Source organism: Streptopelia decaocto, assembly GCF_964273445.1.
Source record: "Streptopelia decaocto genome assembly, chromosome: 2".
Lineage (NCBI taxonomy): Eukaryota > Metazoa > Chordata > Aves > Columbiformes > Columbidae > Streptopelia > Streptopelia decaocto.
Genome location: NC_138655.1, coordinates 115,920,967 through 115,943,996, shown reverse-complemented (window position 1 = coordinate 115,943,996; position 23,030 = coordinate 115,920,967).

The following is a 23,030-nucleotide window of genomic DNA, read 5'->3' as shown; positions in this document are numbered from 1 at the left end:
ACTCACAGCCTGCTCAACAGCATGCAGCAGCCCCATTTGTGCTTTCAGCTTTGCCTTTTTTACCATAACCTGTGATGGACAGAATAATTATAGTAACATAAGCTTATTTCTGAAGTAAACTCTAGTCTTCAAGTGCTAAAAGAGAAGCATGGATAGAGCAGAGATTGCAGACTGCTGTTTTCCTGACACTAAGCTCAAGCACAATTAACTGACAAGGAAAATGGCCACATACTGTGCAAAAATATGCCCAGAAGGGTCTATTTGAGTATTAAAAAACAATGAAGTAGATCATCCACAAATTGCACTGAAGCATTTAGGACTTTGGCTTCCTTTAAAACTGAAGCAAATAAGGATGAATATTTCTCTTTCCCTGACCTTGCTATTGTATACTCTGAATGTTATCCCTCTTGCTTTCTGGCTAAGGACTGTTTCTGGTGGGGGGTGGGCAGGAATCATGGGAATTGTTGTTCCAGGAAAATATTTTCCTGTGCCAATGGATCTTTAACTGGTGGAAGAAGATATGCCTGATTTATTAGCACCAACAACTCACTGTGAACTTGCAATGTAAACATTACCATGCAAATATGCTTACAACCATATAGAGAGCCTCACTACTTCAAATCAAAATTAACTTTACAATAAAAAGTACTCTTGTATCACTGTGTTCTTCTACCTCTAGCTATACTAGGGCTCTTTAAAAGCATTTTCACCAACTTAGTTCCCATTTAATTTTTTAGCTGCTTTGAGGCTAGAGAGTTCTATAGGTAATGCAAGTCATGTACAGATAAGACATTTACTGGTGCTTGCCTTTAAGACAGAAATTTGGAATATGAAATCAAAAGAAAATGTACGGGTAAAAACGACCTAGGGGGCCCTGCTGGGCAACAAGCCAGAAATGCAGCCTTGCAGCTAGAATGCCAATGGCATCCTGGGCTGCATTGGAAACAGAGCTGCTAGGCTGAGGGAAATGATCCTTCTCTTCTGTTCAACACTGGTGAGGCCACATCTGGAGTGCTCTGCACCAGTCCTGGGTTCCATGGTCCAAGAAACAAATGGCCATATTGGAGCAAGTCCACAGAGGGACCATGAAGATGAATTGGGGCTTGGAACATCTGTCGTGTGGGAGAAGTGAGAGCTGGGACTATTTAGCCTGGAGAAAAGAAGGCTCAGAAGTAACTTACTAAGGTGTATAAACATCTGATGGGAGGAAAAAAAGCTAGAAGCAGACTCTTCCCAGTGGTTTCCAGGGCAAGAAAACAAGGCAAGAGGAAATGGCTGCAAACTGAAATACAGGAATTTACAGAAAATTCCATTTAAACATAAGAGCAGGCTGTTTAGCTTTTAAATGGTGGTCAAACACTGGAATCAGTTGCTCAGAGGCTGTGGGTTCTCTGTCCTTAGAGAGCCTCAAAACCTGATCAACCTTCTGTAGTACACCTTGTTTTGAGAAGGGTGCTTGGAGCTGGTGGTCTTCCAGCCTCAGCTGTGCTCTGACTCTGCAAGTCTGTTCTCCAAATCTGCTCTCTGCATTTGAACATTTTAAACTTTTGGGAAGTACCTAGTTAATACACAATGGACAACAAGACAAACTCAAAGCTCATCAACATGAACGGGAGCTTTCCTGCTGAATGAATACATTTATTTCCTACATTAATAAAATCACACTTAAATTATAGGTAAACAAATGATAACATCCAGCCCTGCTAGGGAATGGAAAATGATTCAGGAAATGGTTATTGCCCTGTTCTTATGAATCCTTTGTTCACTTAAGTGACTTTGTGAAGGATAGTCCCATTAAAAGGCTTATGAGCAAATTGATACAGTTAAGTTGATGTCTGCAGAACCTGGGCCTTAGTAGTAGTCTTTGATTTGTTCATTAACCTGCCTCTGGCTTAGCAAAGGTGGCATTTCAGTAATGATTTTCTGACCAATAGTACAGTTTAAGTGATACACTGGACAAATTGATGACTTCATGAAGAAGTAATCCAAAGGAGGATACATGTTCTGTTGTTTGTTTGGTGGTAGCCCTAAATGCACAGAAAAAACATCTCACTTAGAAATTAAAGCTTGGCTTTTAGTGATTTCAGGAAACCAAGGAAGTTTTGGTGGTGGTGGCGGCTTTTTCTTGTTCTGTGTGTGTGGCTTTTTCATATATGTGTGTGTGGTTTTTGTTTTGGTTTTTAATTTTATTTTTTTATTTCAACAAAAGAGGTGCCTAAATTAGTGTAAGAGAGGTTGCTAGGTTTCTTAAGTTTACAGGCTAAGAAGGACACTAAAGCACCTATTTGGCTGAGAATGCTCTGAGGAGATTCCCATATCACAGTCATTGCTGATACCAGAGTCAACTTAATACGAGCTGAGCTTGATGTCATATGGAAAGCCAAGCAGATAGTCTTAGCTTAGCACTGCCCTTGTACTTATGGTGTTTCACACTCTCAGTGCTCAGGTGAGTGGCTTCCTAACTGCATTATTGAGAGGTTTGTGGGGGTTTTTTTAATGTGAAGGTAAAATGTGGATCAGCTGTCATTGGTCAGTGTGTTTCCTGGTGTTGAACTCTTTCAAAAGAGCTAACTGTCATTTAATAAAACATCTGCTTTGAATAAATTGCATGCTTGAACTATGCTATCCCTTTGAACAAATAATGAATGCAACAAAAATTCTTCTTTGCCATGTTAAGATACCAGTAGTACTGAAGCATGAAGAGCTTTTTCAGTTCTTCTCTCTTCTGAATAATACAATAGCAATTAAAATACAAGAATATTTATATGGTGAGGCCCAGATGAAGATATCTGCATTTTCTTTCCAATTGACTGAAGCAGTGAGAGGTGAATGAAATAGAAGTGCTAAAAGAGAACAGTCAGCAGGAATTGTAAGATAAGTATGAAGCATAGTGTGAGTGTACTCTGCTGCGTATGTCTTGTATCCCAGTCGGGATGGGATAACAATGGCTGGGATGAGTGGGATACCAATGTCAAAAATAAGTCTTAATTCCTGTTGGTTTAAAGGCATCAGGTCAGCAAGTTAGGAGTCTGCTCATGATACTCAAATATAGTCCAATTATCGCAGCAGTGGCTCTGAGCACCGTTGAGTATTTTAGTATCTTGCTGTAAGGCCAGGTTGTTCTTATTTTGGTTGCCCATCCAGGCAGGCTCTCCCTGAGGCCTTTCTATTTTAATTAATAGATTAAGTGTATAAAACCACCTCTTCTGGTAGAGCCCCTTGAGCAGTCTCCTTCTCTGTGTAGGTGGCACTTGACTCTATCAACACAGATGTCATAGAAAAATTCTACACTTGCCCCTCTTGATCCTCCTGTTATGGTTTGAATAGTCTTGCTTTGGTTACATGTATAACTATCCCCACCCCTCCAAAAAAATTATAAAAAGGGGCACTACTTCCCTTAATGGGAAGATCACATGGAAAACGCAAGTTGATTCTGATTTCTTTCTTGCCTCGTTCTGTAGGAAGATTCATGTTGCCAAATGCTGAATATTCTGAGGTACACTAGAGCTAGCTTCTGAAATGCTATGCTGTCTTCTGGCTCCACGTGGCACCTAAAGTCCCTCATCAACCTGGCTGTGACACAGCAAACTCCAAATACTTTCCTTCTTTACACTGCTCCCCTGCCAAGGTGGAATGCTTGATTCATGGTTTGAAAGAAAGAGCAGGAGAAATTTAACATGGAGCTAATCTCTGTTGCCCTCTTTGGAAAGGTTCCCATGTGGAGAGCAGGATGCTACAGATTTTACCACTGTTGGCCAACCTTTTCCACCTTCACTGGCAAATTTCAAGTGGTAGCAGTAGATTTGTTCAGTTGAATTTTATGTTCACTAAGGAATCAAAGCTGGACTCAGATAAACACTGTTTTGTGGGAGATGGATGAGAATTTTCTGCTAAAGAACTGATCTACATCTTATTTATGAATGTCAAGGAACTCCTGAAAATACAGGAATTAAGAGTGATACCATGGTGGATTAGACTATAGGTGGTGCCTTCCGGTGAGACAGCTCAGAGGAGAGCACTACTGACAGAAAGAATGACTTCTACAAATGTTAAATGCATCCAGTATACTCTGGGCCCTAAAGCTGGTGTGATTGATTTGCGCAGTCTAATTGCTTGTTTGTTTTTGTTGTTTGTTTTGTTTTGGTTTTTTTTTTAGGTTCTTCTTTAACTGTTCACCTGTCTACAGGCCCTGCTTTAATATTTTACAACTAGAAGTGCACACAGCATGAATAAAATGAGTTCTGATTTACAAAGTCTGTATGTCTGTTGTTGCTTAAGAATCCTGATGAGCTGTAGCAAGCCAGCTTTAGATGGATGGCACTTATAGTGAAAGGGAACTAAAGAGCAAGATGGAGAAATTCTTTAGCAAAATTGGTGGCAATTAAAATTCACCTCCAGCAGGAATCTTTAGGTTTATTTCTTTATATGAAAAAACAAACATTAAGGTTCTTTGACGAATAAATATTTCAGTGGTGCTATTTCTGATTAATTCTAAGGATCTCTTTTCTGGGTATAATTCTCAAGCCTCCTATAATGATTATTAAAACTCCTAAAAAACCCTGACAGGAACTTCAAAAAAAGTCAAATTTCTCAGCTCTGTCTTTTTTCTATCCAGGAACAAAAAAGGACTTTTGGTTTAAATTGACATATTTTAGATTAAATAGAGCTGCAAAAAAAACCCTGAAGCTTTATTTTTTTCTAGGAGAAGGCACAAAGCATGTCATCTAAATATGGGTGCAGCTATGCCAAGCCTGCAAATACTTGTAAAATATTGCTTGGTGATATTTTAAAAAATCAAGTGCCAATAGATAGAAGACAAAATTGTCAGAGCGCTATGCACCCCAGATGGTAAACATGGTGTCTGAGAAGTAAGACTTATCCTTTGAATGTGAACAACTTTTAATGAGGTTCACTGTAAATAACATTCCTATGGAAGTATGCTCTCCTGGACAAATTCTGTACCAAGTTTCTTACCAGTGTTTCATTCAGTGTGAATATGCTACCAAACTCTTCTTCGGTACTGTCAGTTTGTGTGGGTTGCTCCTTTTTTGGAGTGGAATATGAGAATTCGAATTTGATACTTTATGCCTGTGCACGAAGCGGTTACATGAGGAAGTTGGACGTATCAATTAAAAAATATTTGTTGATTCCTTCAATTCTGCAAGTAAACACCGAGTTTGAAGTAAACCATTCTGTACATTTCTAGATGCCTCGAAATTGATTGACCCTTAATGAAAGGAAAAGATCTTATTTATCAGCACAAAGTAGTATGTTCTAAACAGAATTTATTCTCTCTGTCTCTCTCTGCCCCCGTCAAACTGTGCAGAGCTAACTGCACAGTGCAGGAACAGCAAACATCTCTGTGCTCTGGACTGCTGGTTCTGCTCTCATCTGCCACCTACACGTGTCTGTTCTTTGTGCCATGAACTGACTGTGGCAACCCACAGCATGTGAAGTGCTTCTGGATCTCGAATGAGAAATGTATTGGTATCATCACACTTACTAACACATCAGGTTGGAAGTAAGGATTGCTGGAAGCTGACAACACATAAAAGAGAAATGCTTGCCATGTTTTTGTACTTTTCCCTGTGCATCCTGTTGTAGTTACTGACAATGTCAGGTTGCTGGAATAGGTACTTGGGTATGTGCTTCCAGTGCAGCTGTTCATCAGTAAGATTAGGTTTGGGGAAGAATCTGGAAAAGCTTCATGTCATGTTCCTCAACCTGGGTGTCAAGAGAGCAGAGTTAGATCATGATGTCTATTTGGTTTCCGGCCCTTTTGCCAGTGTAAGTTGTGACTTCCATAGCCAGTGGCATGGAGAGGATGAAGAGGGACCAGTTATTCACTACCTTCTCCAGTAAAAGAACTAGAGGAGCATCAAATGAAACTAACAGTTGTCAGGTTCAAAGTGAAAAGAGGTCATTCTTTATTCAGTGTGAAGCTATGCTGTGGAACTGGGAGACTGGAGAAGTCCATTAAGCAAAAAAACACTGATAGCAGCTGAATAGTTTGAAGACCACCTCTGGCTCAGGAAGTATTCAAGCTACAGACTGCGAGAGCTGGGGAAACTATTCTGAAGAGAAGTATAGCAATGTACTTGCCCTGTTCTTATATTCTTTATGCATCAAATTTTGTCCACTGTCAGGATGCTAGCAAGATACTGAACTAGTTTTTGGCTAGAGTGATTCTTATGACAGTAAGTAAAATGTCTGTCAATATATACAGTAGCAAAACATCTGTCACACATAGCTTGCTTAAAAGAAAAAGGCATGGGAAAATGTAAAATGAATGTGTGTTTATGCAGATAGATGTGGTTTGTATCATTATATAATTCATTATTGCTGCACATAAATCTTTAAAACTGTGCACTGCACATATCCAATATATAACATTTTCCCATAAGATTCCCAAATACTCAGTTTACATGAATATCACCCAAAGTAAGAATGGCAGATAGTCCAGTCCATATTTCCAGAGGTGGGTCTCTTTGAAAGCTCCAATATTTTTCTATTAAAACCTACTTAACTTTGATATACTAATTTACGAATCAATGATTCCATGCTTTCCAGATGTGTAGCGTTTCATAAAATCTCTGTTTAACCTCTGTATGAGTGACAATTTGTGGCTAGATGTGAGAGCTGCTGAATTTTCAGGTTTCTGTGATCCCAACCATATGTGGCAGAGGGGATGGTGAACACAACACTGAGCACGCAGTGCAAAGGTCTGGAGCAAGGGGAATTGGTTGCTTTCCGAACATCCATCTGGATGAAGACAATTCAATAATGGCCATTGGCTTTTGTAACATTTCTGCTAAAGAAACTCTTAAGGATAAAAGGCTGATCCTGCTGACTTCGAGAGGTAATGCCTACATGCAAAGTTACAAGCATGGCAAAGTGTCTGTAGGGTCTTCGAAGTGTTACTGTCACAGCATTTGACCTAATGTTAAGCTATGAGTTTTGTCAGAGTGAATCTCTCAGCTCTTATAGGACCTCAATCTTTAAGCATTTTAATGTTACTTTAATATCAATCTAATTTTGCTGCTGTGTGAATGAGAGACGCAATAAATGTACTACGAGAAGGCTGAAGTAGTTGTTTTAAAATTAGACCCCATTACTATATCATATTAATCTGATTTCTGTGGTTGACTTATTGTCCTAATTACTTTTGTTTCACTTGAAGACTGAAGTGAGCATGGAGCTGACATCCACCTTCATTCCTACCCACAAATACTCAGCATCTCACAGAGATGAAGAAACTTTCAAAGCCATGTATTAAAGAACCACAGTGAAGGCTGACAGTCAGCAGCTGTTTAATCAAAATTGTAGAGGAGTTGATAAGAATAATCAGAGACAATCCTCAGACATTTAAAGTGCCTAAACAAGAACATAAATAGATTTTTCATTTTTCTACTGGAAATCTCTCACTTCGATATTGTTGGAGATTGCTATTTCCTCTTTACCATCTCTGTTTATTTTTTTTTTTTTAACATCAATGAAAGGGACAGAAATTCTCATTAAAGTAATTTAAGAATTTTTTTTCTTCCAACTTTTTATCTAGGAGGGAAATTAAAGCAGGAAAGGAAAAAATGAATCTCAAAAATATCTTAAGAACAGATTTTGGTTTTGAGGTTTGTATATGCTACAGCATACTACAGTTAAATGGAAAATCTGGTAGCCTCAGTCATGTTTAGTCATGGATGTTTTGAACCAGTTATGAACAGGCAGATGCAGTAGGTAGATGTAGACTATATTTTGCTGTTCTCTGCTCCTTCAGGGAGTGCATATGTCATCTGTTTGTGTTTTACTTGTGTGTGTGTATATGCACAGCCTTAGGAAGCATTGCCTTCTTTGCCCTACTTTTGTATATTTCTTTATAATACTTTTAACTGAGTAGCATTCTAGCACAGGTACAAGCAACATTCTAGCAATAGGAAAAGGGAACCTCAAACTAACCTGTAAGTTATTTTTGTATTTAATATAAGTTTGAGGTTAAAAATTGCTTTATAAGGAAAGCAATTATGCTTGTGGCAAGTAAAGATCGATGTTCTAAACACCTCAGTGAAGAGGCTAAGTGGGCAGTTACACACTTACTGAATTGTCCGTGTCTCTGACTTGCCAGAACAGCCTGAAGATCATTCTAAAAGAAAAACCTGACACTTTCCAAATTAAACTGTGGCTCAATAGGCGAGCACTAGGCTAGGTGCTTGTCTTAGCTGTTGTATTAGTGTAAAAATAAATGTCTTTGATATACTGCCTTGTTTATATGATAACAGGGAGTGATTATTTGTTTGTTTTCTGTAATTATAACTGCCAGGAAAACATTCTCTTAATCTAATGTGGTGTTTTCAGCTATTAGTGTGCTCTAAATGGTAAGAAACCTCCTACTTAACCATAAAAGACTCTAATAGGATCCATGACTGTTTCAAAAACTTCAGAAATGTGGGTTTTGGAAACTTTGCAGAGCACTGCTGCTGCCCAAAGTCCTAAGGTTTGATTTCTGTGAAATGTGCATCTTTCAGAGCTGTGAGGGACATCCAGTGCTCCACGGTGTGGAGTTCTAGAAGTGCGGGGACACAGTATGTAACTATAAAGAACACCTGAAGTGGGAGATGGTGTGTTTGGCTTATAAAAGCAAAATTCTCAGAAGGGAAAACACAGCAGAGTCACAATCTGCTGTGTCCTTTTGCACGACTGCCTTTCTGAAAGGTGTTTTCCTGCCTTGAGCCCAAACGTCCTCTTCCATTAGTGAGAAGCTTACAGCTTCCTGTGACATTCCTCATCCCATCTTGCACAAGAAACGTTGAAAGCTGTAACATTTTTCTCAGTTTCTGTTCTCTTGCTCATAGCAAGAGACATGGCAGCTTATTCCTCTCCCAGGATAAGAGTTAGAACAGCTATGAAGAGTTAGCAATTGGGCTATATATTCTTCTACAAGAGCATAAGGGCTGTGACAATCTTACCTATTGGTATTTTAATCTTTTAAACCCTTCTTCTTGCTGTAAAGAAGACTGAAGAATTCAAGGTGAGATGGGACCATTAGATTATTTATTCTAACCTCTTGAGTATATTAGTATAGAAATCATCATCAATTGAACTGAGTTGAAGAGTTTAGCGATAGTGTATCCTCCAAACGGCAACTAGGTTTTGTCAAAGTGACTTTTGAAATATAGACTCTGACTCCTTTTTTAGTTTATTCCAGGTGTTAATACTCTTCACAGATACAAATTTGGACCTTAAGTTTCATTTTGTAGTAATTAGTTTCTGTCAGAGCCAACCAGAGTATAGCAGACAAAATGTATACTGTAGATCTTTCACTGCAAGGTACTTCCCTCAATTTATGAATTAATTTCTTAAATATAATAAAATCATAGAATAATCTATGACTAATTAAAAAAATATTATACAAAAATGTTGTGTACAGCTGATACTGTACACAGTATCAGCTGTACACAAAGACAAAACAGTTGTTTGGACCCCAGAGTGATCCTTACTGGTCACATTAGCCCTCTGCACCAACTGTGTAAGAGCTCTGCTCAGTTGCTTGTCTGAGTCTCTTCGCTATACAGTCCACCACTTTATAGAACTCTGTTAATCTTTGTCATCTACACAGTTTTGGCAGACGTGCTTTTTAGATCCGTAGTAAAGACTCAGCCTGATCCTCACAAAATCCTATTAGACTAACTCCATTGGAGACTGGACTCCCACTGATGTTTCTTCTTTAACCAGTTCACTCTTCAGATAACATGGGTTTTGTATCACTGTTTTTTAAAAAATGAAGCTGTTGTGCAATACTGCAAGTGCTTCATGATGACCATTATATCTGTGTAATAACTTTCATGACCTGGTCTTGCGAGTATGTTTAACTAAGAGAGATAAAGCTTTACCAAAATCCCAGAGCTTTCTGTGATGAGGAGTTAATGGGAATAAACCTATCATGGCTATCATAAAAAATTCAGAATCACCAAGTGTTTTAACTTGTACCTGAACATCAGTTTCCCAGTGGGAGCTGTGTCTCCACAGGCACTGTCAGAATTCATCTCCTGTTTAAGGGTAGTATTGTATGGCAACAGATGATGGTGTTACAAGGACAGGGCTTTTATAATACTTCCGTGTGATTTCCATGTATATAAAAATGATAAAGAATAGTCTGAGCAGCAAACAATATAGGTCTCTCTCTATTAATGGTTTTTAAGATTTGCAGGAGAGAAAATAAATTCTCATTGAAAACCAAAATGCTGCACTGACAGACACTCTTCCCAAAAGGGAGAGAAAGTCAAGTGGTAATATGAGGCATGAAATGTTAGGACTTTGATACCAGTAAAATAAAGATGTGGCAAAGGAACCTCTATTGAGACAAATATACAGATGATAGATGTTACAAACCTGGGCACTATGCATTGTATTGGTTGATAGAGCAGAACTAAATCTATAACAAAGCTATAGACTTTGTGGACTTTAAAATCCAATAATTGATTAATCATTAAATTGTGTATTAAACATTTATTAATCCTTTTAAAGAATTTGTAATTAGGACATTAATATGAAGCCAGTTTACTATAATGTAGCACTGCAAGGCTGTGGTAGAAGACATATTGGTTTAATTAATTATTTATTCTTTCAATACATTCAGTGAACCTGGTATGATGGATTTTCTGAAATGGCAGTATAGTAGTAGGACGTGATCTTGACAGGAAGCAATGATCTAAAGTTCTTTTAAATCTGGTGATGTTCAAGTCTAGAGTCAGACACAGAGAAGTCTTTTGTAAGCACAAGTGGAACTGAACTGATTTCTGACATGGCAGCAATGCTGGTAGTCATGGCCAATTCTTTCCCACAGTGAAGCAGAGAGGGTGTAAAACTATTCTGTATACAACTTCCTGGAGCTATATGACTTCCAGGCTCATTTCTAGAGACTCTTTTTGTCCAAGACAAAAAAATTGCTTGATCCACAGGTGGCCACTGACCTCAACATAGATGGAAAAGGGGACATATATGCAGCAGCAGTAGTACTTGGTGAAGGCAAGGCTTCAGTGTATCATCACTACAGTAAATTTCTGTCAAATGAACATGATCACTACCATTAAAATACAAAGAATACCTGTCATCATGATGAGTCCTAAATACCTCAGTAGAAATTTCAAGCATAAGTTCTCCGTACTGACGAGAGTTCAAATGCAGAGACAAATCCTAAAAAGCAGAGGACCTGCCATAGATGTGCAGGGATCCTTGTTTGCTTTACCAAAGTTGGAAAAAAAATATAAAACGAAAGCCTTAGACTGTAGCTAATTTAATGGTAGGGCAGATGTTTTGTATATTTGCAATTGCTCTGTAGTAGAGAGCAGATAGGCTGTGTCATTAGAATATGGTAGTTTTCTAAATAGTAAATAGCACCAGTAATGACCCCTCAGCACAAACCCAACTAATGCGGTGCACTGCAATTGCATGCCTGTTTGCTGTATCATCTCTTTATCTCAGCTATCTGTGGGTAATCTAGAGATATCATAGTCTGTCCTTCCCTGCTGTTTTGACTGGTTTCCTGTCCCATCTAGCCAATTTGACAACAGAAAGAGAATGTGATGTGTTTCCAGGACCTGTGGTCTCTAAGAAACAGAGTGGGAGAAGCAGCTACAACAGGTAGGCACCTTGACTACAAAAAAAGAGATATCTTAGAGATGTTTTTGTAATTCTTGGTCCCTGTAGTGACAACTGAAGTCGTGATGACCTGACCTTTTGTACAGCAGACTGTTTTATGAAACAGCTGGTCAAAATGGAGCTTGCCAGAAGAATGCAACTGAGGAATTTTTGTGCTGTGGCTATCATAAAATGCTTCCTCCTGGTCCTAGGAACATAAGAGTTCACAGGTTGAAACATCCTTCACTACACTGAAAGGAGCAGCAGGGAGGAGGAGGCATCTTTGCCCTGCCAGGTTACCAGTGCCAACCTTTTTTTGTAGGTCTGACTGTGTGCAAACTAGGTTGACAGTGATATTAGCTAAAGGGAAATGCAGTACATGCCTGCAGAGCCTGTTCTTAGTCAAAAGAGACAACTTCCCAGTGTGAGATTTTGTAGAATGTCTTTATAAAGCTGCACATGAATGAACACTGTTAAATGTGTTTAATGCTCCTAGTTTTTTCTGTGTGAATTTGAACAAAAAGAGACTAAAATTTCCCCTATTGAAAAATAAGAAAAAGCCTCCAGGAAGCCATTTTCTGCTGCTGTAATAAACATCCATTATTAACACTACTTCGTGAACTAAGAACAAAGCTATTTTGCTGGTAAGACAGGCCTGCTGTGTGTAGCTCTGAAGCACATTAGTAACATGCTGCAGCAAGTGCTGATATTCAGCAAGAAAGTCTTTGCTACTCCTTCAAACTAACCCTTGTTAGGAATATAAATAATCACTTTTATAGTATTTGTTTGAAGATGCTGAGTGATTTATTTGGCCTAGTAAGAGCACTAAAAACTGTCTTTTATGGCGTCCAGTTTAGACCACCTTATAACCCCAAGCGTGTTTCTTTAATATCTCTGTAGCAGCCCAGTAAGAATACTGATATACTTAATAGAATTGCTCAATAACTAACACATGGATGGCAGGGGCATCATGAACAATCAAGCCTATTTATAAAGGACTTCATCTATTTATGCGAATCACTTTACTGCTATGTGAATTCACATGAGTTTGCATTAGTCCCCACTGGGAGACCTTCCTGTAGGTCTGGAAAGTGCATTTGTTTGATGCTTGAGACTCAGGAGGTGAGAACATGCTCTTTGAGTCTCTGTTGGCAGTTAACACTGGGTTCTTCTGTAGTTTGCCTGGAAAAAGTCAACAAAATAGCCATCTTACTGCAACTTAGGTTGTAGCAATATTGACTACGTAATGGATGAATCTCAAGTAGTGGGCTCCAAATCAGATAAGCGGTTTTGGGAACAGGGGAGTGAAACCTGATTTATTGCGGATGCGTTATCTGTGCCGGGGTATAAGCTATGTATCCAAGGTTAGATTCACAGGTGTGTCATAAAAAGGAAACCCATGCTACCTTCTTTCTCACAATGAGGACTCTGATAATTATTTATCTTTGGCTGTACCCCCTCCTTGTGAGGTGATGAACACTGAGGTTTGCACATCTCCTTGTGAGGTTTGAACGCTGTGAGTCTTGACCAGAACTGGTCTACAAAATTTGCGCAGGGATGGAAATGAGCGCACACACACACACACACACACACACACACACACACACACACAGAGATATATATTGGAAATAAGCAGTGTTAGTATTAGTTACCTGTAAATTCATTTAACTCCAAGAGAATATCTGTCTTATTCAGACAAAAAAAAGTTGTAAGGCCATGAGAGAATGCATGTCACTCGTTGGGGATCCAGTCTTTCAGAATTAAAGCCTATTGGATACTATCTGTTCAATTAAACCACTGAGCATGCCAGTTCTTTAATGAAGCTGGAATTCTTACCTTAGATAGTACCTGTCCTGTTTCCGTTGCCTGAGATGCCTCATGTACCTTTCTACCTCATCATTGTAAGTCAAGAACTGTATAAGCTGGGTGCTCTTGAGTTGGTTTTAGTAGTTTCTAGCTGACGACTCAAGAAAAAAAAGCTGTGATAATTTCATTACCATTCAGCAGAAATGTATTCATTCTGTCACATAAGTTGTGTTTTCAATTGCATAAAATCCCATTATTTAACTTTAGTGTGGGCTTGTTTCTATACTGATAACACTGGGTCTGTTTTGGCTTGATACAGGCTTGTAAAGGTTCTCCTGATCTTAGTCTTCTAGCAGTAAACTGTTCTGACCTTCACCTTGAACAACCTTCCAGAGAGGCTTTGTACCTTGTTGGATATTGGTGGAAGTGAATTGGAATGCAATGTCACGAAAAATATGCCCAGATTACCAGCAGCAGAGCAACATACAGCTATATAAGCTTTTCTGTACTGTCCCACTTGTCTGTGCCAGCTGTGGGCAGTCCTGTTCAGCCTCATCCCTCTCAGAAATGCATATATGCATTTTGCAGGAGTAAGTACATGGATGGCAGTCAGATGAGCTGCTCTGCTTCCTGGGTTTCTGGTCACACCACCTAGCAACACTGAAATGAATGCATCTCATATGGCTCTCTGCAAGCTGTATTTAAACTTAACTGCATTAACAAGAATAGTCTGAAATTTAATACATATGCAAAACTGCCAGAAATGTACTGAAATTTGTTTCTATGGTGTTTTCCTCCCTGGCTTCATTTATGACTTTTCTGAAAGGCTTGTCAAGATGGCACAAACTGTGCAAGAAACTGGTCTTGTAGAGCTTGCTTCTGTTGTGGCTGAACTTCCATTCATTTCTAGGATAGCTAGTTTTAAATCTAGCTGAGTATTTAAACTTCGAGCAGCTACTAGCTGGTAGCCATTGCAGTATAGACAGCTTGTTCAGATATGAGGGATGCTGTGACTGTCAAACAGGGAAGTACCTGCTGATGGATGACTCCAAGTAATAGTGAAATAAAATTGTAATCCTAGAAGCTCAGAACTTCTTCTGTCCAACATTTGCACAGAGTGTGTTTGCAGTTGCCTTTTGCACTCAAGCGTAGTTGAATGAGTCCTAATTTATAAATAAATAGTTGTGGCTATTTCTAGTTCTCTCTGGTTTGGTGGTGGTGTTTGTGTGGGGTTTGTTGTTTGTTTGTTTGGGTTTTTTTCAGTTATCTCTTCTGATTTGCACTTCCCACTATGAAATTTTTCTACAGAAATTGTTGTAATGGTCAGAAAGTTCCTCCACTCATCAACAAGCATTTCCTCTGACTAATTTTTTTTTTTAAATATGTATTTGTCTATTAGAACAGAAGGAAAAGTCTGGGGATGAGTTTATATTTACTAGAAATGTCTTTGTGTCATTGTGGCTTATGAGACTTTCACTCTTTCATAAAACTTCCTCTCCATGGACAATGTCATGAAACATCCCTATGTAAAGTTTAGACACTGTGGGAGAGCTTCTGTGAGGTTTAGCTTTAAAAAATGTTCTTGTGAACATCTATTTCTATTTCGGAGTCTTGCCAAGTAACTAAAATATGCTGCAGATGATTAAAATGAGGAGGCCTTATGTCAAAAATGAAATCTTGCTGTTAAAACAAAAAAATCCAGTCACGCTGTTGATATCAGGACCAACCTGGTAACCTTCTATGGTGAGAGAGATAACTGGCTTGCTGGATGTGAGGAGAACAGTCGATGTTCTTCATCTCAATTTGAGTAAGGCTTTCAACACTGTCTCCCATAACATCCTCATACGCAAGCTGATGAAATATGGACTAGGTAACTGGACAGCAAGGTGAATTGGAAAAAGGGTGAACTGCCGGACATAGAAGGTTGTGACCAGAGGCACGAAGTCTAGCTGGAGGCTGGTTACTGGTGGAGTACCCCGAGGGTCAATACTGGGTCCAGTAGTATGTAACCTCTTCATTGACGACCTGGACAGAGTGCACCCTCAGCAAGCTTGCTGATGATACAAAACCGGGAGGAGTGGCCAATATAGCAAATAGTCACATGGCCGTTCAGAGGGGCCTTGACAGGCTGGAGCAATGGGACGACATGAACCCAGTGGAGTTCAGTAAAGGGAAATGCAGAGTTCATAGAATGTCCTGAGTTGGAATGGGCACACAAGGATCATCGACTCCAACTCCTACCCCTGCATATGACAACACCAAAATTCACACCATGTGTCTGAGGCTGTTGTCCAATTGTTTCTTGAACAGTCAGGCTTGGGGCCATGACTGCCTCTCTGGGGAGCCTGTTCCAGTGCTCCACCACCCTCTGGGGGAAGAACCTTTTCCTAACATCCAACCTAAACCTCCCCTGGCACATCTTCCTGACATTCCCTTGGGTTCCATGGTTAGTCACCCAAGGAAAGAGATCAAGAGTTCTGCACTTGGAGAACAATAAACCCATGCACCAGTACAGTCTGGGAGCCAACTGGCTGCAAATCAGCTTTACAGAGCAGTACCTGCAGGTCTCTGTGGACAACAAACTGAACATGAGCCAGCAATGTGCACTTGCAGCAAAGAAAGCCAACAGTGTCATGGGCTGCATTAGGAGAGTTTCCAGCAGGCTAAGGGAGGTCATACTTCCCCTCTGCTCAGCACTGGTGAGGCCACATTTGGAGTGCTCCCCAGTGTAAGAGAGACAGGGAGATATTGGAGTGAGTCCAGTGTAGGACACAGGATGATCACAGGACTGGCATGTCTCTCATATGGTGAGAGACTGACAGCGCTGAGGTTATTTAGTTCAGAGAAGTGAAGACTTGGGAAGTTTTATCACTACTTATAAATGTCCGATGGAAAGATATAATGTAGACAGAGCGTGAGACTTCTCAGTGGTGCCTAGTGACAGGATAAAATGCCATGAACACAAGTTGAAACACAGGAAGATATTTCAGAATGTATGAAAAAATGTCCACACTGAAATTGGTTGAACAGTGGCCCAGGTTGCATGGAGAGGTTGTGCAGTCTCTGTCCTTTGAGATACACAAAACCCAATGGGACACAGTTCCAGGGCAACTTGCTCTATGTGATCCTGCTTTGAGCAGGAGGTTGGACTAGATCATCTCCAGAGCTCCCTTCCAACCTCAAACATTCTGTGACTCTGTATGCACCAGGTCACTGCAGAAAGGCAATACTGGCCACCCACAATGTCTTCCTTCTAGTTGCAGCTTCATGTATCAGTTTTATAAATGCAGGTGTTAGCATGTATTATTTGTCGAGGTTTTGGACATTTTGCATTATCAGATCCTGTCTTCAGCTTCTCATGGTTTGCTAAACTTTATATTATTCCTGCTGCATAAAAAGAATAGTTAATGTTCTGTGAATACATCTTTAATAATACTGCTTGATCTCATGGGGCTCTCCAGACTCTCCAGTGAGATCTTGGCTTGCAAATGAGACTGCCTCTTTTCATTTAATTTAGCAGGACTGAATAATGATATGGTTTCAAAAGGCAGAGGTAGAAATTCCCATTTTCAAGGAGGACATTGGCCTGCTAAGGTGGCATAGTCCTGTGGCTCTTCCCTTTCTTTCCCTCATCTCTGGTCTGGACTCTCATCCAAGACTTCATCCTTCTCCTTCCATCTTTTATTTTTCTACCAGACATACAGCATTCTGGGCCGATGAATTACAGAAAACAGTCTACAGTGGTTGTGAATAGCTCATGAATGAGAAAATGTAAATATGACTGAAATGGTAAAATTGTATACAGAGAAATCAATATATTCTGTTCATTTGTATTTTTATTCCACAAATTATAAATCAGAGTATCTCCTTGAGCAAGACATTTAATGATTTAGTACTTTATTTTGTACATTATGGTCAGACTGGTAATGGTTCCAACGGTTAGCACTTTGTCTGAGAAAACAGGCTACAGGAAATATATTTGACTGACGATTCTCTATAATTGTCTCAGGTGTTCTAAAGAATCATAGACTTTTTCCTCAGGCTTTATTCTGAAAACAAACAAACAAAACCCCAAACCAAACAAATCAACGAACCAAACAAAAGTAACAAAATCAAACCCCACAAAACAAACAAAAAAACCCAACAAATCCAAACAATGAATGAAATAGTTTTAATGAAATTAAACAAGCTTGAATTTCACTTGTTATCTGCCTGGACTCAAAGGCAAGGTAAAGCACCCTACATCTGAATGTACTATAGACTATTCAGGATGACTTGTGATTTGCTATTATTAGGCTGCAATAAGCAGTTCTCAAAACTAACACGAAGACAACATTGTTGGTGCTCACAAAAGAGTAAGTACCTGTTCCATAACCAGCACTGTAACTGGCTTCTACAACTTAAACTACAAAATGTGTGTTTTCCCTTTAATTAAAGTTTGAACAGAAGGAGACCAGTTGGCAGGGCCTGTTCTTGCCCCAGTTTAACTTAACTATCCTATTAGCAGGTACTATTGGAGAGTTGAGTAACTAAAAAGTACACAAAGATATTTTTCTGCCTTTCTGAAGAAATGTTCTAAAATTAAGAATGTATTCACTGTCTTTCTGCCTATTTAATTTCAAATGCATCAAAGAGCTGGAATTTCATGTCTGCATCTGTTGGCTTCAAAAGCAAAGTTTTGATACAGGATGCAGATGATGAGCAGAATTAAGAACTAGTTTCTCCTTGGAAGATTGTATAGCCCACCAGTCCGTCTTTCAACTAGGATTAATTCTTCTCCCCATACTTTTTAGCACATTGCTTGTTGTGTGAATACTTGTTCCAAAAGAGAATAGAACAGGACAACCTCATTAGCTGACCACCATGAGACATCAGACAGATCTTTTCTACTTTTGTCTGTGCTGATCGATACAGCAGAAGTTCCTCTGGATAGAATTTTGTCATGAAAGAGTCTTTGTTTCATGTATCCAGAGAGCTGAGTGAAACTGTGTGTAGGTGTTTGAGGAAAGCACAGTTTGAGTGTCTGACAGACTGTCTCGCTGCAATGTGATGTAGTGAGTTGCAATTAGCTTTGCTTTTTATTGATCAAGGCCAGCATCTTGCTCAAAATGTCAAAGGCCAGTTTTCCTCTGGAATTTATCATTGCCATTCCCACTCCCTTCTGCAGAGGCTCCCATTTGCACTTTGTAATCAGATTCCTCTGTCCCTGTGATCCTTGAATAGCTGTATTTTTAAAGTCTATGCTAGAAGAAATGGAAAAACACCCATTGGAAGTATGATTTCTGTACTATGGTGTCCTGCTCCCAACAGAGAAACAACTTACCAGCTGACCAAGGCTTAGACACATGTTCATTCAACAGATGCTTCTGGTGGCTAAAGATGTAACAGCCATTTATCCTCATCAAAATTTGTTTGCAGCTGTTCCCCTACTGGAATTTATCACCTCTTTTGGCCTATCAGCAGAAGGGAATTTCCAAGACTTCCTTGTCTGATTCAGTGCACACATCACCAGCTTAATTTAAATTACCAGGAGAGATTGTTTGAGTTAAGCTGTGATATCAATACTTCCATGGCTCAAGTTTCTGCAACCATTTGCTGATCTAATATCTGCCTGCAAGATGACCTGTTCCAATCACAACCTCTGCTAAGGTGCTCTGGGTTTAAATAACAAAGTTAGCCCTCAAAACATCCTGAAAATGTACTTATCCTACAAGAAACTTCAGCTTGAACTTTCTGTTCATCTATTCGTCTTAAATATAGCATTCCCTTCCAGAATGTTGAAAAAAATCTTTCTTGAATGTAGTTCAGGTGAGAGCAAAATGTTACATAGGAAACAGCCTGAGGGGAGAAAGGGAGTCTTTTTATTCCACATGGTCTCTTTAAAATAAAAATAATTTTTTAGAAGAGGCTCTTGGAGGAAGTTCGAAGACATTTGGTGCTTCAAGCACTATAAGTAGAGAAAGAATAATTACATATAGTTGAAAATATTTTTTTCCTATTTCTGCAGATTATTATTATTGAGATACAGAAATTGAAACTGCTCTAAATTAAGAGATTATAGAAAAATCTTCAGCCCAGCTGAATTTCTGTTATAACAGTTAAGCCAAGATTTGTCAAAAACAGGAGCATGTATTTGGATGGATTCTTTCTGTGTTGAGCATCCAGTAGCTTCCATGGAAGAAAATGGAAGCAGGCACTTGCTCATAGTTTTGAAAAATCACTTATGTGTATCTCTATGGAGAGAGCAAGCATTGCATCAAAACATCATGCTTTTTAGAGTCTTGACCTAAAGTCTTGCCCCGTATTTGGTGGATGTCTCCACAAACTGTTTCAAGCTTTTCCCAGCAAATATGTCCTCAAAGACATAATCTGTATTGGTCCTACATAATCACTGGTGACCCATGCAAATGTGCGGATGAAGTCCAAATGAGGCGTAATAAAAAACTATCTGTATTCAAAATATGAGTGCACATGACAGAAGGAAACAAACCCAATAACATATTGCTCACTGTTGATTCTAACACTCTTCCCACACAATGATTTAGTGAGAAGAAGTACCTTATAAGACTGTCACTATCAATCTGGCCACACTGTGGAAAAACAAGTAACCAATCCTAAAGGGTCTAAGGCAGAGTCATTTATCATCTCTAAAGCAAGTAACTGTCATGACAAGAGGTGTAGAACTTCTCAGTAAATTAAAATGAGCAAACATGCATCTCAGTGTACAATATATCGCAAACCTCAAGAGAAGAAGGAATCATTCTCACCAATGCTGACAGTACTTGGAAAGATAAACGAGGAAAATTTTGAAACTTTGATTGTAACCATTTTGTGCAATATCATTGATTGATCACGCAAGCAAAGGCCAAATGCCTCTGTGTTTTAACAAAACACAAATAAATTAATCTATTTTGGCTGAACACCAGCATTATCAGATGTAAATGGAAGTTGTCCTATCTATTTCAAGCACAAAATTTAAAGTCATATGATTTGCAATCTTTGGAAAATAAAGATAGCTAGAAAAAGCAATTCAGTTCCATGGAAACAGAGAAATCCACATGTTTTTGAGAATGAAATTAATTTTTTTCAAAACATTTCTCTCTCCTTCTGTGTTTTTCTGAGACTCCACATATTCAGTAGTCCCAGTGATTCCAGCAGATACCTGTGTGTAGACAATTCATGTTCTTCCAGGTTAAGTACTCTGCAGAACAAGACTACTTACGCTATCCTCCTTTCTTGGCCAAATTCCTCAAGCCTGCAGCATTGTGTGTGTGTCACAGTGGTCAGAGGTCCTGCCTTGTGGGAGGAAGGCTGTTGTTGAACAGAAATCCTATAATGGACCAGAGAAACCATCCTAACAACACTGTCAGTGACACTAACACATCTCTCAGAGGCATTTCTGTTTCAAAAGGTAATCGTGTGACGGGCTTTTTTGGGTTTTGACTTGATGGAGAATTATGCTGTAGCTTAAATTTTTCTCTCACTTATATGTCTTAGTAGTCCTGAATGATAAAAAATGGAAAGTAGAAGTAGCACCCTGTACTTGTCTCTGCCTCCCATATGCTGAAGAAGTTATAATCTCTTCTGATCCTGTGTTTAAAGAGAGAAAGTTTAGAGGATGATCTGTGCAGCTCCAGAATGCAAATTTGGCTAAGCACAGATGCATCTCTAAAGTCTCTTTGCAAGGATGAGGTCAATGCTGGTTAGGAAAACCAGAGTGAGACTGATAATCACCTCTCTTAAGGGCTTATTTATTCTGGTGCTATAATATATTCATATCACTCATTTGTCATAGCCATTGCTGGCTTCAAAAGTAAAGTGTTAATAGAGCTGTTCATGTAATTGGATGCAACTTTCATAAAGGTGGACCTTGCATAAAACAGACAAAACTCTTAAAGACAAAATGTAGGCCTATGGAATAATGACCTCTGCTTCTTCAGTGAAAACACCAGATGACGGTTCTGCCAGCTCTTTAGGTATGGGTCAGTCTGTCTCTCTTTGTGTATCTATATCTGCAACTTGTAATAGTGATAGTGTCGTGCTCTCTTCTGTATGAAATACCCATCTTTTTGGTATTACAACTATACAAACTGGGTCAAACTGCTTTTATTTCCTTTACTGTGCCTGCTTCATGCTCCCTTGACAGTGTAAAACACCTGCTTTTAACAGTCTGGATATAATGTCATAAAAAGTGTTGTTTTGAGCTGTCATTGGAAACAGATGTTAAAATGAGTTCTCGGTGATTAATCCATTTCCTATGATGATTAAACTGCTGGTAACACTGAAACCCAGACTGAAGGGTGTGATACTGAGAAGTGGCATAACCTTCACTGTCTCTGTTAATGACCTAAATCTTGATTTGATGTCACATTTGATTTCGGAAATGCTTAATGGAAATTTCAGGCAACGTATCACAGAATCACAGAATGCTTGAGTATGAAAGGGACCTCTAGAGGTCATCTGGTCCAACCCCACTGCTCAAGCAGGACCACCTAGAGCTAGTTGCTGAGGACCATGTCCAGACAGACTTATGAATGTCTCTAGGAAGAGAGATTTCGCCACCTTTCTGGGCAACCTGTGTCAGTGCTTGGTCACCCTCACAGTGAAAACAAGTTTCCTGGTGTTTAGGGGGGATCTCCTGTGTTTCAGCTTGTGCTCATTGCCTCTTGTTCTGTCAACTGAAAAGCTTTCTTTGCACCATCCCTTCATGTATTTATACATGCTGATAAGATTCTTCTGAGTCTTCTCCAGGCTGAACAGTCCCAGTTCTCTCAGCCTTTCTTCATAAGAGAGATGCTCTGGTTTCCCTTAATCCTTAATTTCCCTTAATAACAGTGGCCCTTCTCTGGACTCTCTCCAATATGTCCGTCTCTCTCTTCTGCTTAGGAGTCCCAAGTCCTTTTCTGCAAAGCTGCATCTGAAAGAAGGCCATCTGTATTTGAATTGTATTTTGTTGTTGTTCTCTTTTGTTGCTTTGATGTGAGGCCGTCAGATATAATTTCTGGAGCCTTCTTTTGATTAGTAAAGCAAATAGCTTCTTTTTTTATCTTTTAGTTGTTACATGAGCTACCCTGAAAGAAAAGGCCCTGTATCTGTTCTATGGAAGGACATAGCATAAGATTTATTTAGTGAATAAACTTAGCTGCTTTTCTGTGTTTGCCTAATGTTCATTTGCCATCCCGTGATTAGGGCATGTTCTTTTGCAATGAACGAAGACCTGGCCTTAGTCTTGGCCTCTCTTTCAATGGTGATCTTAACAGCAAAGAGGCCTTTTTGTAGCCATTGACCTACATATCCACAGTCCTGCTGGAATAAATGTTTTTCTTTAGTAATTGGCATGGCACAAGGTTAATAGCAGCACTTTATGTCATGGTAGCACACTAAAGATATTGAAAATAAAAAAAAAATCATTATCATAATTGGTTTCAGAAATGGTTCAGGTTATCTTGTAAATAAAAAACTTAACCTACCCTAAAATAAAAAAATAAAGCTCTACGAGGACAATTGTACATTTTGATATTTCTATGTCGCAGTGTATGGTTTTTTCAGAACTTGTATTCCTATTGAGTCAGGATGATGAAAGACCTGTAACA